A 24,610-nucleotide genomic window follows, 5' to 3' on the forward strand; every position below is an offset into this window, starting at 1 on the left:
ATTTTACTAAAAAAAAAAAATATTCCAAGAGAAACAAATAAGGCATTTAGCAAACGTGGCAGCTATGATGTGTTTATTCAGTGCAATTTATATCTTATACTGGTGTTGCTTTTAGCAGTTTGCTTGTTAATAAAATGGGTTAGTCAGAAGAAGTAAATAATGTCTGCTACCCAATATGAAGGGCGTAAGGGTGAAGGTAAGGGTAAAGGGTAGTGGTGGTATAAAGGTGGTATAATACTCTTTGGTAGATCAGCTGCTGAAAGTGAGAGCAGACAACGTTCTAGGCATACGGGCCTTGTGTCTGTTGATGTTCAAGGTAGCTCTGTTAAAATGACTGAATTATGTGACTGCTGGTGTGTGTAGAAGCTATCTGAACTCTTTTCCAGGCATTGACATTTCTTTTAGGCTTTGCCTGTAAGGAGGAAAATTATTTGCAGAATTTGTAACTTGTATTTGCGTGAACATTTCCCATTAGCCTTCAGTGAAATTCCACAGCATTTGAATTAGTTTGTGTGCAGCATTTTAAAAAGTTAAATGAATTAAAGATGAATTAAATGTTATCTGATTCTTCTTCTCAACAATTTAAAATTGCAAAGTGGTAGCAATGTGCCTTGCATTTCACGGGTGCTGTATTAGTTTAGGAAGTGCTAAACTATGCACAGCTTAAATCCAGTGCTTGCTGTATGTTATGTTATTACCATAGCAGCTGTGAGCCCAGTGATTCAATAGGTGGAAAGTTGGTGTTCAATTTTGAAGTAGCAACGAGTATAAGAGATAACATTTTGTTATATGGACCTGTAGCAATGATAGGAATGATATTGTTCCTTCAGGAAATTATGTTAATGGCAGAAATAGAAACTATTCCTTTACAGAGGGAACTGTGGAAAGCAATGAGAGGTTCCTTAACATCAAATGCAGCTGGGAGGGGAAAGGAGTCCTGGCTAGGATGCTAAAGGGTGAGAGAATTATAGCTCAAGTACATGATATTAAAATGAAGCATTCAGAATGGGTAATTGGCAAAGATTAACAAGAAATCATTAGAGAAATACAATGTTTGTAAAAAGAAGGGGTTTGCTGCTCTTTGAAGACCAGAGCTTTTGACAGATAATGCAAAAATACAAACAAGACAGGTCTTTTTTCACCTCATCCTTACTAAGAAAGTCTGACGTAACTGATAGTGAAGGCAAGTGCTAAAACCCTAAGCTGGCGTGAAGAGAGAACAGGTTATAAAGCACTTTGGTAACTTTAAGTTTGTAGTGTTTCAAAAGCATTATTGAAGAGTCAGAGTTGGCTGATGTAATTCCTGAGTTGCTGCGGCTCTTAACTCACGGAGGATGTGTGTAATACTGGGACTCACAAGAGCAGTCATTGTGTGTCTTTAGAAGTGTTAGGAGGAGGGAGTGGAAATGCACAGTTGCAGACCCAATTGTTTGAGTATTCCTTCCAGTATTTTTCCTATTTAGACAAAATAAATAAGTAGCCCAGAAGATTTTATTTTTAAGATTAAATTGTTTTAAACTGTTGTGTTTTTGTTTTTTTTTCCTCCAACATGCTAATAGGCTCTACAAAGAGTGGAGGAGCTGGTACCTTGACTCGTTATGATAGAAGATGTCAGAATTTCACCCTGGTTGAAGGCTGTCTAGAGGAGCTGACTGTGGGTAAGTTCTGAACCGCTTGAAAAACATTGTTTTTGAACAGACTCCCAAGAAAAAAGGACTGTGGGCATGCCTACACCCACAGTAGCTCTGCAGAAGCAAGTCCTACAACAGGCGGTGCTAGGAAATGCGCCATGCAGATACTTAGATTAACTTTAGAAGCAGTTCAGTCTTGTTTGTGTGGAGCTGCATCCAAGCCACTGTGCTTTACTGCTTCCCGACCTATGCTAATGTCTGCTCTGTGCCACACAGACTTAATCAGCTTGTGTTAGTGACAACTTGGCAGACTCTGTCCTTTAATCCACTGTGTGTTGTAAACAGCCCTCTATTGTGCTTCCCCTGTGGCCTGCGTTTATTTGGGTGCTCTAACTTTTCTCCTTTAATTAATTGTCCAGTAACAACACAAAACAGAGGTGGCTCTCGACTGTGTGAGGTTTCATGTCTGAGTGCTAGGGATAATGACAGTGAGATTAAACAGGTTTTAATTTCAGTTGGATGTTACTGAATCTGAATAGCAGAAGCAAAGCACAGAACTGAGGAAATTCAGCTATGTCAATTGATCTCTAAATCAAAAGTGAGTAGGCACAATTTCAGATAAAATCAACTGCTTGGGAAATTTCTTTTTTTTCTTTTTTAATTCACGGAGGGAAGTTTCTCGGGATGTATTGCTGCCATGATATGTTCTTTCTCTTAATTACCATTGTGTGTGTATGAAACAGAGCTATTTTTTAACAAACTTGCATTTTAATATTTTAAAGTCCATCTGCTGTTTTTGTGAGACTGTGAGTGGCGTATATTGCTACTGGGAATGTTCGCATTGTTTCATAAATCTGTGGACTGTGGTTTATGGGGTTATTTTCTTGGTTTTCACATAAAGGGGAGAGATAAGGAAAGTAATTTAAATTTCCCAAAGCACAAGGCTATGCATCTTTCATAATGTCTGGCCTGGGTAGTGGTGTAGGTTATGATACATGGGATGCAATACAATCTCCAAGGAAAACTTCCATCTCAAATAAAATGCAGTGTAATCCTGTGATTATCCTGAGCTCAGAATTAATTGTGCCAAGGGGGATGGCTAGTTCTTGGCTACTCGCTTCCAAAATTCTTGGAAAGGTTTTTGCTGTTCTGAGAATGTCCTCTATCCTTGGTAAAGGTTTGTGGGATTGCTCTTTACTGTGGCTTGAAGAAGCACTGAAAAACTTATTTTCTGTCATGATGGTGTTGATGTTATCAAGATTCAAAATGGAGCATCTTAATTTGTGGAAGTTATTGTTACAAATTAACTATTTGTGTGTTCTAGAACTTTTAGATCACTTTCCTCTGATTTCAGTGAGGATTGTATTTCAGGCTAAGCAAATGAGGCTGATTAAGTATGTGAGAATTTTTTCTTTCTTTCTCTCTTTCTTTCTTTCTTTCTTTCTTTCTTTCTTTTTTTTTTTTTTTTTAAATTTTCTGCCATTTGTGTGATTTGTTATCTTGTTCTAATTTTTGGAGCATTTCTTCTACCATTACGTATCTTCACATTTGTCTCAGTTTTCAGAAACATTGCTTGTTCTCTTCACCTTGTCCTCCAGTGTGTCATACAGAATGCAGATGTGTATTATTTCTTACCTGACATGTGGTTTTGCTTATTTGCTTTTACAAAATTTTGTATATGATGCAAAAGCAAAATCCTTGTTCTTCCAAATATATATTACACTGGGCAAGACTGTACTTGGCAGTTTATCAGTGCCTAGAATGAGATCCAAGCGTCAGTGCCCTCTGGAGATAAGGATGTATTATTTTCTACCTGACAGTACTGAATTTTGCCTTGAAGAGAGTGAGAGCTGGTAACAAGTACATACTGGCAGTATTGAGTGATTCATATGATTCTCCTGGGCTATGAGTACAGGAAGCTCTCTGCTTAATTGTAACTGTGCTTTTTAAAATTTCATTATATCTTTTTTTAATGGGGAAAAAAAAAAAAAAGCCGTTTGGGAATTCAAATTACTGTGAATTCAAATTGCAGTAATTCAAATTACTGTGATTTCATATGCTACACTAAGTCGTATTTTGCCCTCTAGCCTAGACTGGGAGTTTACATATGCTGTTTTTATTTGGTTGGTTTTAAATGAATTGGAAAGCTAGAGGCACTTACCTTGTGGAAAGCTACTGTAGTTTCATTGGTAACTTTTCAGATCTAGATTATTTTTTTTTTTTAAACATACTTGTGATCAGAGAATCTTTTCATCTTTTGAATGCTTTCTCCTTAAAACCTGCTCACCAACTTCATATCACAGGGAGCTCACACCTTTGCAGACAACTGAAGAACAGACCTTTGTCAGCTCTACAAAGGTAGTAAAGATGTAAAGATCCATTGAGTCAGTCTTAAGTACTTTGAAGCTGAAGCACTGAATATGTTATGGCATCACTTCTAAATATGTCTAATGCTTTATTAGGTGCACCATGGAACACATGCACTGGCCAGCTCAGAAAGCTCAGTGTTTTTTCCTCATTTTACCCGTGCTCTTCATTGACCGTCCCTTGTACCAATTTGCTGTTTCAGGCTTGTGATTCTAGATAAGAAATGTCCTTATGTTGAAAAACAAACTTCCCCAAAAGAAAGCAACAGCAGCATCAAGAACAACAAAAAAACACCGAGCAAACCCCTCTGAACTAAGAAGGCTAGATCATAACATTTTCTGGAGCAGCGTAGTTCCATGTTGGTATTAAGTGTATATTTTTGTTTCTTTGGAGGCACGGGCTACAGTAGGGTTGCATTAAAGATCCTGGCAGGAAATGCTTTGGAGATAATCTGGAGAGTATGCAGATTCACAGAGATACCATTTTTCGAGAGGAAATTAGGTAGTTTTGAAGAATGCCTCTTTGTTTTAATGGAGGCAAAATGAAGCTGCAAGGCTGTTACTAGGTTTCAAGTTGTCTCTGTGAATGCGCTTGTTACAGTCATCCCTAAAGTTCTGAAGAACAGAATGGAGAGGGATCTTTTGGGTTTTTATTCTAGTCTGTACTGCAATGATTTTTTTTATTTCTTCTCTATAAACTGATAGTGTCTTCTCATAAGCTTTTTAATTTTTGAGTGCTTTTGTTCGTGTTTCTTTAATGAGAAAGGTATTTCAGAACATGGTTACAAACTCCTGGTCTGATTTGAGCTGTGAGTTCTTGCCCAAAAAATAAACTTAGACAAAATAATTATTCTCTCCTGTGATGTACACTGTATTATTTTCTGTGTGATTCTTTAGAACAGCATGCCAAAAGCAGTTTCAAAACTTTTAACTCCTTGCTTATAAGAGGGAAAATGTGACAGCCTCTGTTTGTGTCGTCTGGAGGATTGTCTGCCAGACAGGTTAGCAGGATGTCTGTAAAATCAGTTTTGAATACTAAGCTCTGTATAAATGAATAGACACCCTTTTCATGCTTGCTTTTTTTGTATGTGTGGGGCCTTGTTACACGTCAAATATGAATTTAATATAAATGACTCAATGTTAATGGAAATGTGTGGATTTTTCCTTCTTTGCCTTTGCATGCGCCTGGCTTATTTAACAAGATGTTTCTGAGATGCATTTCCTGTCTGAATAAATGAGTTTTGTGATCAACTGTTTGGCAGCATGAACGGCTTTAGCATTCAGTGTTGCACTTCTTCTTTCTGATTTTGCATTTTATGGGTGCTGCGTACGGCTGTGAAATGACCTGCCTTGGTCTGCCTTGATTGTGTACGCATGTATGTATTTGTCTTTTCTTGTGTGGTTAGTTTTAGCCACAAGGATTTCTTAATTGCCCCAACCGGGTTCAGTGTGTGGCACAGAGGTGTTTCTAGGTGCAGCACAGGTTAATGGATGGCAGCAATGAGCTGGAGGCAGCAAGGAAGGGAAAGGTGGGTTGCTTCTACAATGGTGTGAGCTCATAACTGATGATGGCCTCAGTGCTTTCGGGCGTTTGTCACCAAGGTAGTGAAATCACTGGTCTTGTCTGTGTGTCTTATGCTGTGGAATACGGTTCCTTGCAGCTGCTTCTCTTCCATCTGACTTCAGCATTTATTGTCAGAGGGCTTGTTCTCTTAAAGACAATCTTTTTTGCTTTTTACTTTTTTTCCTCTCAGGTATTAAGATGCCGGATTTCTTTCAAATGTTGGATGGTAACTTTGTATTTATGAGAGAATGATTTTCCTTATATATTTTCTCCCCTTTTCCTTGTCTGCATTGTGAAGCTGAATGCACTGAAAGCTGAGCAAACTTTTCTCTGGCTTGTCCACCAAACAGGGCAGCCACCGATGCAGGTTTTTTGGTTTGGTTTTTTTTTTTTTTTTTTTGCTGATGTGCAGACATAAGTTAATTGCAGGTACAGTGCCTGTGTAGCAGACAGGGTATGGGTAACAGAAGTCTGTCCACTGGATCACGAGCTTTAAATTTGAAATGCTGGATGTCGCTATATGTTTTTGTAATAGGGATACTTGTCTTCTGGAAAGTGGAGCTGAGACTTCAATCCTATTTAAATGCCAAGTAATGGCTCCAGTAGCAATGAGCTGCATTTAGATGATGTCAATTCTGGAGCATCCTGTCCCTGTGCAGTGATTCCCTTCCTTTTTGTTGACACCTATAGTATTCTCTACAGAGGATGACGCATAATATTCCTGTGGCAACCACAGTAATTGTTTATATGTGAAATCAATGTATGGCAATTATCAAACGCTCTTTAGCTGTTTCTCAGTGCCCTGTAGCTTCTGGAGATCAGTACTTTGTGACCTATATACTGTTTAAGTAGGTCATAGATAACCAGTGGCACACTGATGAGAGTACATAAGACCATATATCAGCATTTTCTTGGGTTTGAATGATTCCTCTTTCTTTATTTTCAGAATGTCTCTGTGTCATATGGGTAATGGGATGTAAAATAGTTGCCAAGTCCTTCATGAGGAGAATGTGGGTTCTTTTTTTGTTTCCCTCTGACTGTCACAGGTACACTGCAGGACACTCAGACAGCTGAAGGAGGAGACTTTGCTAGCTGTGCTTAAAAAATAAGCATGCTTTAGAAATGCTTTAAACTGCAACAACAGAATAAGGGCAGAGATGACTCTGACTTTGGTTTGTCTCTGTGCCGTATTGCTTCATCTTATTTTGCAATTAAACCAATCAGCTAACAGATGAAAACTCGATAAATCTCTCCCCTGACCTGATCTACAGGCATGAGTATCACTTAGTTCTTGCTGCAACATTGTGTGTGAGCCTTTTTTATTATTTATAAGCTGCTTTACAAGTTGAAAAGGGCTGCTGAATGTGTTTGAATTGCCTTCCCAAGTAGAACTTACTCACAGTTTGCGAAAGGGGCTGATGAAAGAATGTAGATAGGTGTGGTCTTCATAGTTCACAAGATGTGTCACAAAAGAGTTCGCACCTTTTAGGGAAGGAGACATGGATGTTAATTGCAAGATCGACATAAGGAACTCATGTGGATAAGATGAGCCCAGGTTGAAACCAGGCCGGGATTAGTATAGACAAGCTTGAATTTGGTCAGTATGTTTGGTTTCCAGAGCTGTGTTAGTCATGTGAGATAGGCCTTTCATACCATTGAAACATTATTACAAAGGAGATCTAATGTGGGTAAGCAGTTGAAAATGATTGCTAGTTCTTATCTTTTATATACTTCAGTTTTCTTTGATTAAAAACAATAAAACAGCTGGTGGATATACAAACGCTTGTCTTGTTTGTTCTTTGCAAACTCCTAACCCTTGCTTTATGAAAATAAACTCTGTCTTTCCTCGGTCTTTGTTGTAACATGTCTTTGGTCTTGTGCTTCCCTGTAAAGCCACGGTCATTCTTCCACCTCATTCTTGATGCAATTTGTGCTAAGCTTTGAATGAAAGGTTTCTGCTTTGTCAAAATGAAGAAACAAGGATATTCTTCTTAGATTAACTTGTGCTGCTCTTCAGTGCTTAGGGAAGCATCTGGTTCCTCTGTGAGTGAAGTGTCTTTAGGAAATTGCAAGGCTGTAGATAAAGTGATACTTAAGAACTTGAGTATTTAATCTGTTATAATTTTCATTGTCTGAAGGGATAAATTAGCTGTTCTGATAGTGTTGCAACCTGTTTTACTAAATGCAGATCGTTAAAATGTATCTGAATCAGGCCTTGTCCAGAAGCTCAGCTAGCAGGGTGTTTGTCCGGAAGAACTGTTTGTTCCCAGCACAGATGGCACTAGAACAAAAATTGAATGAGTATCAACTTTTACATGGGCTGAGCTTCATCTAATCCATGGCTCTGTTACTGTCTGAAAGTCATATTGATTACCAAAGTGATTATTTCTCAATCTGTTGTTGTAGGTAAGAGTTCTTCAGATGAGTTTTTATATTAGAATTAACGCAAGTTAATGGCTTTTTTCCTGATAGAAAACCAAAAGAGCAGAGCTTATTAAACTACATTCAAGTCTCATTCTGTAATTTCTTTTATAGCTTTCAGTGCTTGTTTCTTCCTCACCTGACTTAAAATATAGTTATGTTAATGGGAAGGCAATGCAGTCACTAATGATAGGAAGTGACATGAACTAATATGAACTTTTTCTCGTTCCTACTCTGTGTTTGTTCAAGTCATCAAACTAGTTAGTATTTGAGTTCTCCCTAGCTGAGCTAACAGTAGGAAAGAAAAGAAAATTCAGTTTCTTACCTTAAGTGTTTGTGTACTTAGTTTAAGCCTATCCGTAATAAAGGTTTTAGTACCTGTTGGGACTGCAATTGAGAATGCTTTTATTTATTTATTTATTTTTAAAATCAGAAAATATTAATGCATTTGAAATAAATATGTTTCCACATATTATCATTTTCAATTAAATTTTGCTAAAGGTTCGGGTTCGGGTTGGAGTTTCAGAATGGAAAAGACAGAAAACAGGTAAAAGCCCAACGTAGTTACTTAGATTATATGCGGAATCTTATGATAAAGCTTCCTTTCATCTGAATTCTTCCTGGGTGTTTTTTTCTTTTTTTCTTTTTTTCTCCTGGTGAAAGACTTATAAAGGTTTTAGTTAAGGGCTTTGATTTGAAGAAAAGAGAAATTGTGCAGACTCAGACTTGTGGGAAAGAAATGTCTCTTTCTGTCATCAGTGAGTTGGATCGTAGGAGCGATCCAGTAAAAAGAATAAGAAAACCCACAAGAAACCCTTGTTTTTATCAGTAATCAGAGATAAATGTTAGAGAGGAAGACAGTGCTCTATTTATGAAGGTAATTTTTTGGGTGCTTGAGGCTTCACAAAATGTTAATAGAAAAGAGCTCTGATGTGACTTAGGTTTAAGTCTTTCAGAGGGTTCCTAGTTGCAGGCTACTTAGCATGGAATTTTATCAGCAAGTGATGTGCCATAAGTGATTGAAGTAGTTCTTATTTCTAATCTTTTCACCCTGTGTCATAATATATGGACTTGCTTTCGCTGCGCTGCTGAAGTTCATGAAGGATGCATTTGGCTCTTTGGAGATGCATCAAGGTGTGTGTATTGCTTTAGCAGCATATAAGACACACACTCCTTTGCAGCTCAAGACAAACAAGGAAAAAACTTGTGTATATTTCACTCTGCTCTTCATTGCAGAGTTTCAGGGTGTGTCATAAAGAATGTTTTGCCCAACCATCTTGACTTACTTGACACTGCTCGTGTTTCAAGTCTCATTAGGTAAGTACATCGTGTTACCCTGAAAAATTGCGCTCAGTGCATAATTACCAAGGTACGACGATAGGTAGTAGAGGATGCTGCCAAGAAGAGATAGGAAAGTAAGATGAGCTTTGTGTTAGTAGTGACAGGTGTGGTGTTTTTCTTGTTGTTTTTTTTTTCTTTAATTTTGTCCCCTTGAAATAAAAGTAATGAAGAATTATCTTTCCAGATTGTAGTGGAGTTTGTGCTTGGTAGCAGCGGTACTAAATGAAATAGAATTGGTGACAGTTAAGCAGGCTTGGAAAGTTCAAAGCAGCCCTCAGGGAATTCTGAATAACAGAGTTTGCTTAGTTCAGAGCTAGAAATGGAGAGGTTTTAATGATAGTTAAAAAAAAAAAAAAAAGGTAGGGGTGGAAACAGGGATGAAGGAACAATGATGTTTTTCATAATGATAATGAGCATTATAAACATAGTGATTTTATGTTTATGTTGGAGTGAGAACCACCATTGTGATGGAAGGTTATGTGGAAAGTTGTCCTATAACAAAATAGGAAAATCTTTTAGAATCAGATTCTCAGTTAACAGGATGTTTTCTCTTGAATTACTGTTCCTTGCTTCCTTTTTTCTTTCTTTTTTAATTCAGTTTTTTTCCAAGTGTGGATTGATTAAGTTGATTCTAATTGTACATTACTATTTCCAAGAATAAATATTAAAATATAAATAGAGGAAAGAGAGGAGAAAAGGTTGTTTATACATAGGCTTAGAAGATCTGATTGAATTGGAAGGCTAAATGTAAACTTGTTTATTAGATTTTGGCTTTGTCTATATGATTCAAGGACCTAAACAGACTGACTAGAAAAACAGCAGAGAAGCTTTCTGTAGCTGTTGTCAGACCCGTTTCTCATTAACCAGTCGAATGCTGCGTTTGGAGCATTTGTTCTGTGTGTGGCAGTGTGGGGCCAGGGAGGGTTTTCAGGTTGAGCTGTCCTTAAACGGAGGTTGATGGGCTTATGGCACTCGAAAGAAGGGGCAGAAGTCTGGTGGAAATTTTGCTGCATGAGCACAAAAGCTGGGTTTCCCAACAGCTGTGTCTCAGGGGTGATCTTTTGACCTGAAACTGGAGAGGAGAGCTTGCCTTGCGTGCAATTTGGCACATTTTCCTGTTTGTCATGCTGGGGTTCCACCCAAACCTGCACTGATCGCTGTGGCTGAGAACTCAGTGCCATTTGTACCGGCTGGGGTCAGAAATGAATTTAGCACAGTGCTATCTCTAGTGGCAGGTGTCTGATGGGCAATATAGGGGTAGTGCAAGCATATGGCAGTATTGTTAGCCATGTGCTTATTCAGTCAAAAGCAATAGTCTTTCTGTTCTGTACATTCTGCTTTTTTTTTTTTCTTCCCTTTCACAAATTTGACTAACAGCTTTTAGAAATCATGTAATCTTAGGGCACCTACTGTGGCCTGTAGAACAAGTGCTAACATTTATGTCACAAATTAACACTTGTGTGGGAACAGAGGCACCAAAAGGAGATATCCAGAGGGGGTAACACGAGAGATCCAAGTTGTAGGCATTTACATTGCGTGTCATACACTCCTTTTTCATTTTTGAAGGACTCTGTATTTCTACTTCAGTTTATGTTTCAGGGCTGTGAATATACGTTGTTATTTATGTCCCTGGATTCTGGAGTAGTTTTTAAATTCTGGTTTGCGAGAAATAGAATTGCCTTAATGAAAAACTAGGTTGTCATCTACCTTAAACATACTATTGGGCTTTTACAAGCAATATTTCTGGTCTTAATTACATATTGAGTATTGTGAACTTTACATCAAATACTGTTATTATTGTAAGTCTTCTAGAACTGAGACATGGATGTTATGCATAGCATTATTGAGGAGGAAATTTGAAGGAATTTTTTTACTACTCTGATTAGATTAGTGAAGCTTGCCTGCGGTGTGTTGGATTTGAAGTAGAAAAAAGTTCATGTCAGATTAGTTTGATTCTGTTGCCACGTGTGTATGCAGATTTACAGAATGCAAGCTAAGCAGAATACTTGTTTTATCCTACTTCTGAGACTCTGTTAACTAATGTGAACCGTGGCTTATCTTAACCAAAGCAAGGTGGAAGCAATTGAATAAGCACGATCTGTTCCTGCAGCGTATTACCTGCTTGAAGAAAGCGTATGGTTTGCAAAATGGTTTCTTTCAATACTCTTTTTAAGTCCATTCAATATGAAAGCTTGGTCTTCCTACCCACTAGAGTGGAACAGCATCTCTGACAGGGAAGCTGTGCTGTTGTAGGCCATTTCTGTGTGAGACAAAGGCATACAGCTGATTCCTTCAGCTCCACGTTTTAAGGCTTTGGAGCCAGTTTGCATGGACACTGTCTCATGAAACTTGTGTATTAGTGTTTTTTTTTTTTTTTTTTTTTTTTTTTTTTTTTTTTTTTTTTTTTTTGCCTCTTCTGGCATAAACATCACAGTGAAAAGTCAGGAAAGGTCTTGCACAGCCTTCCAGCTGTTGAACTTATGACAGCAGATGAGCACGCCTTATTTTTTTTGGTGAATCTTTTTGGTAATGGGGAAATATTTGACAGACACCTTACTGCAGAATGCAGCTAACCTGAAACGGTTTTGAAACTTTGACTCAAAATCTATGGTTTTTTACACAGGTAAAATTATGGCAACTCATTGATTTGTTTGGTATTATTTGGAGTTTTGCTTTACCAGTGTCTGAATTAGTGCTTCAAGAATGTATAAATGTTTTGTTTCAGCGTGGAGCAGTTGGTGTTTGTCAGTTTAATTGCTGTGCAATTAGAATTTGATTGCTTTCTGAAACTCTGATCGTTCACATACACAAAGGGTTACAATCAGTGCTGATTGCTTTCTTAGCATTTCTTTACTTTGTAGTAGTTCTTCACACCGAGCGGCTACTGGCTTACATTGAGAAGATTTAAAACAAATTAAGATTATTTTTAAAAATCTCTAAACAATGATGATTAATCACTCCTAGATTTGCTGGTTGTTTCCAAGACCTAGTAAGCTTTGATAGTGGAGTTTGTTCTCCCTGTCTGCAGAAATTATATTGCTAATCAGTAAAATGTTGTAAATTCTCATGTGGCCCATGCAGGATAAACTTTCTGTATGCCAACAATCTAGCAGCAGAGTATTGTTGTAGGATGTGATGAAGAGGAACACTGATTTTTAGCCATGTGAACCAGTTGTTTAGGTGTACCCTTGAGCAACCAGCTGCGACAAAGGAAATGAATCTTTTAAAGAGGCTGTGCTAATGATGCTTTTCCTTGTGAATTGTTACTTTAAAATTTGTCCATGAGTACATCTTTAAAGATCTCATTACTTATCTCCTCATTTACTCAAAACTCTTAAAATTCTGTCAGTTACCAGATTCTGTGGGTGATGCTCGTAAGTAGGTTGCAGTACAATACTAGGAAAAATACGTGGGCTAATATTTCACTGCTTTGAAAATGCCATAGTATCCTCTGTGAATGTAACAGAATATTAAAAATCTAGAACTTGATTAGTTTATGAAGAGGATTACAAATTGTGAGACTAGAAAGAACTTAGAATGAGGCTCAATTGAAGAAATCCTTTGATACAAACTTGGAAGAGTGAACATGTGGGAAGCAGCTACAGTCAAAGACGCAATATGCTGCATTTTAAGTAATATAAACAAGGATAGGGGTAGTGATGAAGTGCTTGTGCAGAGCAAGCTCACTGCCTAGAACAGAGCACCCAACAGCAGTTAATCTGGGAGTGAAGCTGTTGCCCTGCTGCATTGCCTTCTTAAAAGAAACAAGAAAAACTGGTCTGGTGCTTTTGAAAGGCAAGACAGCGAGTGAAGCTATGTTATGAATGACCCTGTTCAGAACTTCTCCATTTTCCAGAAACTGGGGAGAAAACAGTAGCCAACAAAAACTAACCACAAACCCTGAGCAGTTACTCATCCTTTTTTAAAGGAACGTTGTTTTTCTCTGCACAATTATCCTATGAGCATGTATTCTAGAAAATTTCCTCAAGTGGTAGATGGAAGTTCACCTTTTTTTCTGTTTTCTTCTGAAATGTGAAGTGAGATCATGTAAATGCTTCTGTTCTGTGTTTGTAATTGTTTTTTCTTTTTTTTTCTAAAGTATCAAGTAATGTCCTACTAATAATAAGAGAATTGAGCTTGTACATTCTCTTATCATATTCCTTTTCTTTTACCGTATTATTGTTAGCTTCCCAAGTAAGTTCTTCAGTGTTCTGAAACAATATGGTCTTTGAACCTAATGTGTGTCTTCACATGACAGCTTTCTAGCAACACGTTTCAAAATCAAGAACTTGGGAAGCAGCTTTCCTTTTACTTTCTCTTCTATGTAAAATACAGTCTTTGGACTGGCTCTAGACCAGAAGTGAAGGGACCTGATGTCAAGGTGATTGATATTACTCTGCTATGTTTCTGACTGCTTGCACAGTACCCGTAGTTGTACTGCCTTATAGCAGAGGTGTGATGTATGGATTGCTGCGTTGCTGTTCAAAATAGAATAAGCCAACACCTCTGCAAGCAATATTAAATAATTTTGTAACTAATGGTCTTGTTAGCCTTTAATCCCTCATGGAGCAACAGCAGCATCCATTTACCTTTACAACTGGTTTATTCAGATATGATCACAGTGTGCCACGTGAGCAAAGTTGATCACTTATGGGTTGAGGCTGATTGTGCTGACCTGTCTCTTCCTTTGCTGTCTTGACAGAGCTGCAGTGTGGCCAAGGCTTGCTTTCCTGGGGGTTGTTGTGTCCAACCACTCTGGAACTTCTAGCAAAGCTATTCCCAGTACAGGACAGGAGGGATGCAGCGACAGCTCTGTGTCATTGCAGCACGAGCACGTTGCTGGTTCATGGCCAACCTGTTGACTGCCAGGTCCCCGCATTCTCTGCCAAGTTGCTTTCCAGCTGCTTTGTCCCCAGCATGTATGTTCCGGTGCCTGGTGTTATTCCTCCTCAGGTGCAGGGCTTTGCATATTGAACGTTGTGAGCATCCTCTCTGTTCATTCCTTCTGCCTCTGAGGTCTCTGAAGAGTAATAAAGCTATCTAATCTATCAACTAGCATGGGAGTGCACTCTGGTTCTGCACTTGTTAATGAAGGTGTTGAACACTTTTGGCCTCCAGCTGAAATCTTGTTTTATCTCATACAATTAAAATTCAGTTCTGTCAAAGACTGATTTCTTAGCGCTACCTGTGATTCCCATACCCCATTTAGTTGCTGCCTTTTAAAAGAGACTTTGAAACTCAGCAAAGTAAACTTCAGTGTTGGAAATGGCCAGAATATAGAAGTGTTATCAGACCTCGTATGGGGCCTGCTGTTGATTTCTGTGCAATTTACTATTAAGATGTTTGGTGAGCAGTGGAAAGCAGATACCAAGCAACACACTCCCAAGTAAGAAGAGTCTTCTATAAATTTGCTGTTAGAGCAGCTGCAGACTTCCTTCTAATTATTTAACCCGTACTTAGAGGTAGTGGAGAAGTCTTCCCATTAAACTACAGAATGTGTACATTGTAATTTTGTTGTTGTTGTTTGTTTTTATTTTTTAAAATGTAATATGCCATCTTTCCTGAACCTCCTAATAGAGTGCTATTAATAGTAGCAAATGAAAGTAATACGCATCTTATAACATAGAATAATTGTCTTAAAAATATCTAATTGTCTGTGAGCGAGTAGCTGGAGTGTTGATCCCTGTGAGTGGGAGTCCTGTTTGCCTAAGTCAGGAGTGAGATGATGCCAGAACTTGAGCAGAGGCTGCAAAGTCAGGAAGTTAGTTGTGCAAATGATCAGGTGGTGACTTCAGAGTCTCCAAATTGCCACCCAGGTGGATGCTGGACATTTTTTACAAACAATGGCCAAATTTATGTTCTTCCAATTATCCTTTTTTTTTTTTTTTTTTTTCCTAACAGGAGAGCAGTGTGCACATTTCCTTTTTCCTAGATTGTGTAAGCAGGCATCAGTTGCAGGCCCAGGTGTTAAGGCTTTTTTGGAAGACAGCTGTTGTGTTATCCTGGAGAACAGTGGTTAGGTAAATGCACATCTGTTGTGGTTGGATTTGTGATTTGCCTCAAGTCTGACTCAGCATCCTTTCCCAGCCCTGATTCTTGCACATTTAGTAGCAGAAGGGTGTTCACAGAAAAACAATCTGTGCCTGGGGATGTCTGTTGTTACATGGATAACTATTTTCTTGCTCATATGCTTTCATTTTTTACTCCATGTACTCTTAAAAGCATCTTGTACTCCTCACTCTGTCATTATTTCTAATTTATCACTGTTCTATTGCCATTCATCTATCATCATCTGTCTCCATGATGCATGGTACAGAGACATGATAAAAAGGTTGAAAATGTATCTTGGCTTGTAGAAAGCTGGGATTTTGTTTCTAGTACAATAAAAGCAACTTCTGACATATTGCACTTACACTAGCATTTCTTCATATTTCAATTACATATAGTAATGGATGCTTCTTGTGTGCACTTCCTATAATTTTTCTTTTCTTTTTTAGCTTACATCTCTGTTGTGATAAGACGTTGCTCATAATGCATCCATCTCTATCTGGGTTTCAAGGACTTGCACACTTGCAGTTTATTAAACTGCACATACAGGTCTGACTTGTGGGTGATAGAAAATGAAAGGCAAAATGAAATGGCTATGGAGATTTTAGAACATAATTTCAGCTAAATAATTCCCCGAAGAAGTTATGCAGTTACTTCAAGTGAAAAATTAACAAGTTACAGTGCTTTGCATTTTAATAATGCCTGAGAAGGTGAATCTGTGCCTTTTTTTTTTTTTTTCCTGTTCTCTCATGTTTTTCCTACTTAAAAATTAAGGGAATAAATGGCGTAAGGTTATTTAATACATTTGTTATTGTTCAGTTGTTATTGCATGACACTTACATCTGAAACTGTCATTTTTATGTACAAGCTGTGGATTCTTTGTATATAATGCTTGTAGGATTTGAACACGAAATTAGAAACACCTGTTCAGTAAATCTGCTTCCATATTATTAATTCATGTGTGCATCAGCTTGACTCTGAACAGCGAAATGTATTGGGTTCTCTGTGTACTGTGATGCATGAGTATGGGTGTTGGTGGTAGGTTATTGCTGCTTGTTGGTAGGTTGTCTTTTTGTTTTTTTGTTTTTTAAACACTATTGTGCAGTGTAGAATATGTTGATGAATGGTTTGGTCAATACAAATCAGAGCAATTGATCTTTTGTTTACCACCTATAGTTTTTCTTTAATTCTCTTTAGAATAAGTAGGATAAAAGCCATTCCTTTGTTTTCCTTGGATTCCGCTGTTTCCATTTCCTGCCTTATGCTTTTTTGTTGAACCAAATGCTGTTCTGCAGGAAAGATACCCAGTGGAATTAGGTGGAAAAAATCTGAGATTACTTCTGGCTGGACTAGTCCTTTAAGCACCTCTTTTAATTTTACCCATCTCTATTTTCCTGTTTTATTTCTATAATTCACATCGTCCATTGAGCAAGATGGCAGGTTATCTGCAGCGCATTAGCTGACACCAAATGACTGCACAAATAAAAGCATTATTCTAGATGTACAGGAATTATTGTAAGAAAAGTGTCCTGATCATTTTTGTAGCTAGTTTTGAAAGAGTGGGAGGAATGCATAGGCACAAGTAAAGCATGACTCAGCTATGTGCAGGGAATGTCTGCAGCAGTAAGGCTGCTCAGTGAGTCAGGGCAGGATGTCTGGCAGATAGAGAACATGTCAGAGACACCTCACTGTGGGGGGGTGGGGTGGAAGGGAAGAGGGCATAGTTCATTGCCCTGGGGTGTTGTTGCGGTGCATGAAGTGGGAAAATGCTTTCTTCCTTTTAAATACTCGGCCTTGAGCTGAAACTGCAGGTTTTGCTCTACCTCTTCAACTTCTCTGCGGTGTTTAAAAGCAGCTGGCAGTGCGACAGCGTGGCTTAACTTAGCTGATGGTTAAGCCTATAAAGGGTTGCTTTTGTTCTCGTGCTGTTGGTGGAGGAGAGTATAACGAAGGAGGAGTTTTTCTTGGGAAATAAGAAATAGCTGTCACGTCCCAGTGTAACTGCAGATTCTTTGCATTGGTTGTTTCGTGTGGACTTTGGTTATTCATCTGATCTCTTAGGATGTTCTTGTAAGTAACATTTAGGTACTGCAACACCTAGAAAGCAAACGTGATTCTCTGTATCAGATCTTAGCTCTTGTCCAAAGTGATTCTTCAGCAAAGTGTTCTGCATAAGTGAAGTTTTGGTGCTGCCACTTGAAATTAAGCAGTTAGAGGGCTGAGACATGGAAAAGATTGGAAAACTCTTGAATTTTGTTTTTTCATTCTGTCCTTTGACTCTCTCTTCACCCCAATGCATAAAGTCTTTGAAGCTCCCCACGTTCAAGGACCATTTCAGTCTTCTTGAGTTTTGCAATGGGTGAGAGCAAGTCTCTAATCAGGCGAATGTATGAGAAAGTAACATAATGCTCCGCAGGATTCTTGAATGTGCTAGAAGTGAAAACACTGATGTAATATGCTCTGTTTTTACAGTCAGTGTTAACAAAGCGCCACTGAGGTAGTAACTGCAGCACTGGAAATTAGATGTGCTACTATTACCTTTAATGCCAATTATGTCTTTGTCAGTTAGGCTACTTGCTGCTTGTTAACCTTATTACGTGAAACTTCTTCAGAGCTGGCACTCAATTTCTATGCTTTCTTTACAGCAAGTTTTAAATTTAACTGAGCCAGAGAGAAAGTGTCATTTTACCTTTTTGTTCTTTTTCTCAGGGTACTTTCTATGCTCTCCAGATATGTTGCACTCAGCATGTGTGCACACATGGGCATGTACAACTGTAGTAGAGGATGACTCAGTAATACACTGCAGGCCTCAATTTGCCTTATTGAATAGTTTACAAGAAAGAATTTTTAGTTGCCAGCTTAATGGGGATGTGCATGACAGCAATCTGGATGCAAAATCCTTCGTAGTGAATTAAATGTGATTGTGTATGCAGAGGGAAGAAAAATAATCCTGTTTGGAGTTGTCTTTTATACATACAAGTTTTTTTCTTTCAAATCTTCTTTTAAAGATAAGTAATATCAAGATTTCATGCTTTGCTTTTTTTTCTGAACCTGTAATTGTGTACAGCTTTAGGGATTTCATGCAGTTGTTTTATTTGGTCACCTGAAAAAGCCTATAAGAAATCTTGCTAATTATGCAGTTTGTTTCATGTTTGGTCACGATTTGTGCAGTGCAAACTTTGTGTGTAATATGTGTTGAGCATAAAAATGTAAAGTCAAGTCACAATTACATGTATTCAGATGATCTGGGCTGTGGTATATTTGTACTGTAGAACCAAAAATAACTTAGGTATGCTAGAGGGGGTGTGGCGTGGCTCAGCACTGCAGAAAATCCTGCTTTAATGTTTCCATAGTCAGTTTGTGTCTGGTAATAGTACAAACAGTTCTACATGAAACAGAGCCAAAATGAACAACCAGTTGCTGTCTCTGTGTGCAGCCACCTTGTATGCGTGTTCCTGGAAGAGGAAGCAACTGGGACGTTCCGTGCTGCGATGGCTGCTGTGCCTGAAGTTAGCTCTACTTCACCCGTTGTCACTGGTAGCCCTCGTTCTGCTGAATATAAGCTGGTGTGCTGTAAAGCTACTTGATCACACCTGCTTAAATTATTTGAAATAAGAAAAGCAGACTCTTGCTATTAAGCAGTAGTCTCGCTGGAGAGCAGCGTAGCCCAAACACTGCTATATTTCAAGGAGCTGATTTCTCAAGGTGAATTTCTACATGACTCTCTGTTACAGTAATCTACAGTTTTGAGGTTGGCTATGGTTATTGCCAGTACTATAAAAATGTCTTGTAAGAAGGACTTACTCAGTGCCACTTCCATGCAAGTGAGTAATAACACAAGCATGAGGGTGGAGAAGGGTGTATGCCAGATTTTTTTTCCATTTAAAAAAAAAAAAATAGTAGAAGAAATGATTCAGAGCTTTTTCTTGCATTGAAATTCTTTAAGTGGAGCCTGTGAAGAATTAAAAAGAACTGGAGAACAGGAACTGGTTAGAGCTGGGCTGGGTTAGGTTTGTACTTAGGTCTTCCTTTTGAGTTCCAAGATGGATGTGTGAATACACAACTTGTGCCCAACAGAAAAAGGGCTCACAGCAGCCAGAAGTGAGGGAGAAATCCACCTGGTCATAACAGCTGGTCGACCCAATCTGTCCCTTCTTTTACCTGTCCTGTCTCTGAGTCTGCTGTTGGATGTGATTAGGGAAAATACGGAGAGTGCCGAAGTTCCTGTAACTTAGGTTAGGGACAGCAACTGGCACAAACCACTCTGATCCCTGCCATCGTTGCCACCTGGAGTACATGGCAGGCTGTCACCCAGAATATTGCTCTTCTCTTATAATGGTAAATATATTGACTGTCGAAGGCTATGGATTTCTGTGTGAGTGTCATAGTTACTGATGCTTAATATTTCAAGTGTGCCACCTCTTGTAATCCCACAGCATAGAACACTGATTCGGGAATGGAGAATGCATGTTTAAGTAATTGAATAGTTATTAAAAAAATATAATGCAGGAAGCAATGCATTTTGTTCTGGCCAGAGCACATCTCTTAAGTGGGGTTATGTTTTGTCCCACTTTGTAGGGGAAAGAGGATGTGGGCATGCTTTTTATTGAAGCATTTCAGGATGTGTCATTCTGCTACAGGCTATAGCCTCCTTGCTTCTCTGTATTTTGTTCTGTACTTACGCTGTTGCTGTTTTCCTGGCCACAGATATAGCTGTCTAACATTTGGTTTTTCAGCACCTACTCTACTGTTAATGAATGTGATCATTTACACAGTGTCACTGTAGTATTGGCACGCTAAATAATTTAGTGAGCTGTGGCAGGTAGATAGCTCTATGGTGTCTGTGTTACTATGGCAATATATTTGCTTAATGTAAATATTAGTCATTCTGACCATATGAATCTCAGCTTCTGACATTATTAGCTGTATTTGGGAGGTAGGAATCTGTGTATCTGGAAGAAAGGTTGTTCTAGAAATAATAATAGTTTAAAGATTATTTGTTCATAATTCCTCCTGCTCTCTGACTGAACTACATAATCTATTGACTGTAATGAGCAGAGCAGAACATTTCACCTATTTCTTTATAATAGAGCTGTATTGCAACCACGATCAAGAAATATTTAACTGTATTCTGATTCCCTAAAAATTCAGCTAACTGAAATGAACAGAAATAGGATCATGAGGTCCATTAACTTTGTTTTTGGTCACAGAGTCACAGCGGTTGTAGAAGCACAAGACCTTAAAATCAGGAAGGAAAATTCCCTCAGGTACTGCATCTAGTGCTGTGGCTTGAAAACAAAGCTAGGTATGAAGGGCTCTTCTGTCACCTTTACAGATAACGTCAGATGTAGAATTATTCAATAAATCTCTCATTTGGTAGAAAATTTATGTAAGCAGTGTGTTAATGAAGTTTACATTTCTTAATTTCTTAATGCACATGGGTTTTTTTGTCCCATTTTGTGGATGATTTCCAGGGAAATATAAGTACTTTCTGCAGAGTCTTGTCCTGAAAGCCAATTCATTCCTGATTCTATGAATTACTCTGTAACGATCTGCCAGCACTTTTAAGTCAATAAGTAAGAGTGATTTAAAAATATATTTATACCTTTCTGCTAATGTGTTTTTTTTTTTATATCTTTTGTGTTTTATACTGCACAAAATAGGCATGCAGTTTGTTACTTGGCAGTCTATATAAGACTTCCACTACTTCAAACCACAGATAATAAATTATACTGAATATAAGCCTGTAATAGTCATAATATTATTTGTACTGTTTTTGAAGCTTATTTGATCAGTGTTGAAAGGAAGAGTTGGCTTGAGTGCACCCACCCCTTGTTTAGAATTTTGTGCATGTATATATATGTAAATAAATTTATATGTATTTGTATATGTGTATATATATACACACAGATATATGCTTTAGATGCGCTGCTGTTTATAGGTGCAGGAAAATATTGAAGCATTTAGATTCAGTATACCTACTAAGTATTACACAGTCGAAAGAGTAATTGGAGTGGCTTCTCTGATTATTCTTTTAGTAAACAAACCGTTGTCATAAAACGGCTTGGGAAAAGCCACATCTTCTGTAATGTGTTGAAAGAAAAGGACTGCAGAGCTGTTTTTTCCCTTGTGGGAAAATAACTGTGTAGAGAGGGAAGAAATCTTGTGGGATTACTCTGACAGGATTTTTCATTAGAGAAAGAAGCTTCTGCATTTCTGAAGGTTCTGCATTTCGATGGACAAAGGAAAGGCAACTGATGTCATCTGCCTGGACTTGCGGAAGGCCTTTGACATGGTCCTGCACCACATCCTTATCTCTAAATTGGAGAGAGATGGATTTGAAGGCTAGACTATTAGTTGGATAAAGAATTGATTGAATGGTTGTAGCCAGAGGTTTGTTATCAACAAGTCTGTGTCCAGCTGGAGGCCAATCACAAGTGGTGTCGCCAAAAGGTCCATCTTGGGACTAACTCTCGTCAACGTCTTTATCAGTGACTTAAGTCTTTTAGGTCCCATGCAACCGAAGCCGTTCTGTGATTTATTTTGTGATTTCCAAAGAGATTATTATCTGTTCTTGAGCCAGGTTGTTGGAAATGATCCTCTGGGCACCCAGCACTCTTTTCCGAGCACCTCTACTGATGCTGGGCTTCAGGACCTACACATACTGCCAGGAGCTGGAAGAGGCTGGTGGAGCTCCCCTGGCTTGGCTGTTTTGTGGCACTATAGCTGTGCTGATTTGTTGCAAAGAAGCATTCCTGTGGATGGGGAAAAGAGCCAGTGCCTGAAGTGGCCTGTTCTCATCTTTTGAGCCTGGCTGTACCAAGGACTTGAATACACATCAGTATTCACTTGTGGATTCCTATCAGCAGAGATGCAGAGGAATGCTTTCTGTCATGCCATATTCCTAATCTCATAATTCTGAGCTACGCTGCATTTCTTTGCTTGTATTGTTGAAATATGGTATGCTTGTACTTTAAAGCAAGGCTGAGGAAAGTGGAATGGTTGGTATTAGAAGCTGAATGCTTAAAGCAGCTGAAAAATTGAAAGGAACGAAAGCATGTTCCGAAAAGCAGTTGCATTTAAGACTTTACGTATGATTTGCTGAGCTAATTTCTTTTATTGTCATTCTAAGTGCCTTTTCACTTTTCTTTACAGAAGTAAAAATTCTGGTAGTTCTTCCGTGCCTTTTGTGAGCATAATGAATATTTGCTTTTACATATTACCTTACAAATAAGAAGTGGAACTGTTTCATCTGCAGTGTTCTTATTCCTTTCTTATCTTTCTTTTTTGTACGTTTCACTTTGAAAAGATACTGATGGCTTCTTGTGAAGAATGTTGGTCACGTTTTTGGTTTAGGATGAGGAGCCCCCAGAGGACCTGTGCTTCTTAACCGTGTCCTTTTGAACTGGCAGTAGTGAGTCCTGACGCTTTTACTGTTGGCCTGTGGATAGCTGGCAGTTAATTATCCCATCTGTCCTTCTTTCTATTGCTGTCACAGGACAGACTCATTGTGGAAGTTAATATGGAAGGAATGTTATGGCCCTTGTGATCTTACGTTGTCTTTCAGTATGATAGCTGTCCATTTAAGTACTCAAGATACAGCATTAAAAATATATACAGGTTAGCGTAAGGCCTAAATTATACTTTTGGTATCCTTTTCAGTAAATGGTGAGTGTTTCATGGTAGAAAACATACATATGACAGAATACTGTGAAAAAGATAATTTAAAAATAAACCTACAGCCTCCAAATTTCTGCTGTTAATTTTGCCAGTACCCCACTGCTTTTTTTTGCTGGGGATTAGAGAGCATAAGCCAAGTGTCATACAATACATTGTAGGTACAAAAATACTTGTCACTTAATCCTCATTGTTACTGCAGGAAAATGGACAGATGGTACTAAAATCATAGTAACAAGCAATGTTTACCTGCCAGCTGCATGGTTAGAACATGTCTTTGGGCTTTTGGAAGAGTAAGGAGAATGACACAGAAGGGTTGTGCTTCTAACAGCATTAGCTCTACAGGTGTATATTTCCAGGTGCAGAAAACTTCAGAGCTACAGTACTGTTTTAGAGTATAGTTCTAATAGGCTGCTTGGTTATTTCAGTTCAATGGCATTCAATGGTATAATTATCTTTTCTAGACATTAATAAGTAGGTTTAATATTCAAACCATGGTGTTAGAGATAAGTGTGCCAATGAACCTTATCAGTGGAGCAAAATGTAAATTTTAACATGTTTATCTCATTAGTCTTTAATAAGACTGTGCTTTGCAAATCATTGCTGCATCATCTACTGATTATATCCTCTAATCTCCAAAGCAAAATGGCACTCAAATAATAGCCATACATTGCTTGAAATCCTCCCATCCATTTTCTGGGATACTTAATGTACTTTTTTCCCTTCATTTAGAGGGCTTTGTGTCATCTTTTCTGTGCGATGCCAAAATGCAGAAATAAAGCTAAGATGAGAATTCATTACTTGTAGACCTTGAGCTTAGAAACTTTTCACAAGCAGGGGTTTCCCAAAGCTCTGGTTTTTAGACCAGAGTTCTGAATATGATTTTGTGTGCTGGGTAAGGACTCAGAGAGCTCTCTGCGTAGTTGGAGCTGCCAGACTGTCAACTGAGTAACAGTGACTTGTTAAGTTAACAATAATTGAAACCTACCCAAAGTCTGTTTCTCCTATGATACAGGAGAATCTGAGCTGAATGATTTGCCTTAGGCTCACATTGAACTCTTGCATGTAGGCTGGTACTTCTGTGGCCTTTTGCATCAATTTTTTTGGACAGTTGTGTCTCCAGTATGCTACTTGGAGCAAGTAAGAGGAAATTTAAGAGAGATGTCAGAATTCTTCTGGCAAGTCCACTTAATGTTTTCTCATCCAAGTGCTCATGCAAAATTGTCAGATTCCAGTGGAGTTTGTCAAGCCCATCTTGAAACTTTCAAGGCTTGAGGGTTTCCCAGGAGATGCAAGGTTTGGTAACTGTGGCAGCACGCTTCACATTTAATTCTGTGAAGTCTTTGTTTTGAAAGCTTTATTCTAATCTTCTCAGGTTGGTTTCTTTAATGATTATACCAGTTTGTAGAAAAATATTAGAATTATGCTTCATATTTCTCTGAAATGCTCTATTGTGATTGGATCTGTTGTTTAAATGGTTGCTGGAAGTGCAAGATTTATTTCTTTCCTTACCACCTTGTGTGAAATTGGTGTTAAAAACCCATTGTAGTACTCTGAGGGAT

General features: G+C 38.3%; 1 protein-coding gene across 10 annotated transcripts in view; it reads left to right on the forward strand.

Moving 5' to 3' along the window:
* The window catches only part of FHIP1A (FHF complex subunit HOOK interacting protein 1A), an 85,786-nt gene that overhangs the window by 14,107 nt on the left and 47,069 nt on the right, over positions 1 to 24,610 (forward strand). For all 10 annotated transcript variants that reach the window (XM_048943043.1, XM_048943035.1, XM_048943048.1 and 7 more), the window contains one exon: positions 1,560 to 1,658. The gene's annotated coding sequence lies outside the window, so the exon portion shown is untranslated. The remainder of the gene's footprint in view (positions 1 to 1,559; positions 1,659 to 24,610) is intronic.

This window comes from Lagopus muta, chromosome 4, assembly GCF_023343835.1.
Source record: "Lagopus muta isolate bLagMut1 chromosome 4, bLagMut1 primary, whole genome shotgun sequence".
In the NCBI taxonomy this organism is placed as follows: Eukaryota; Metazoa; Chordata; class Aves; order Galliformes; family Phasianidae; genus Lagopus; species Lagopus muta.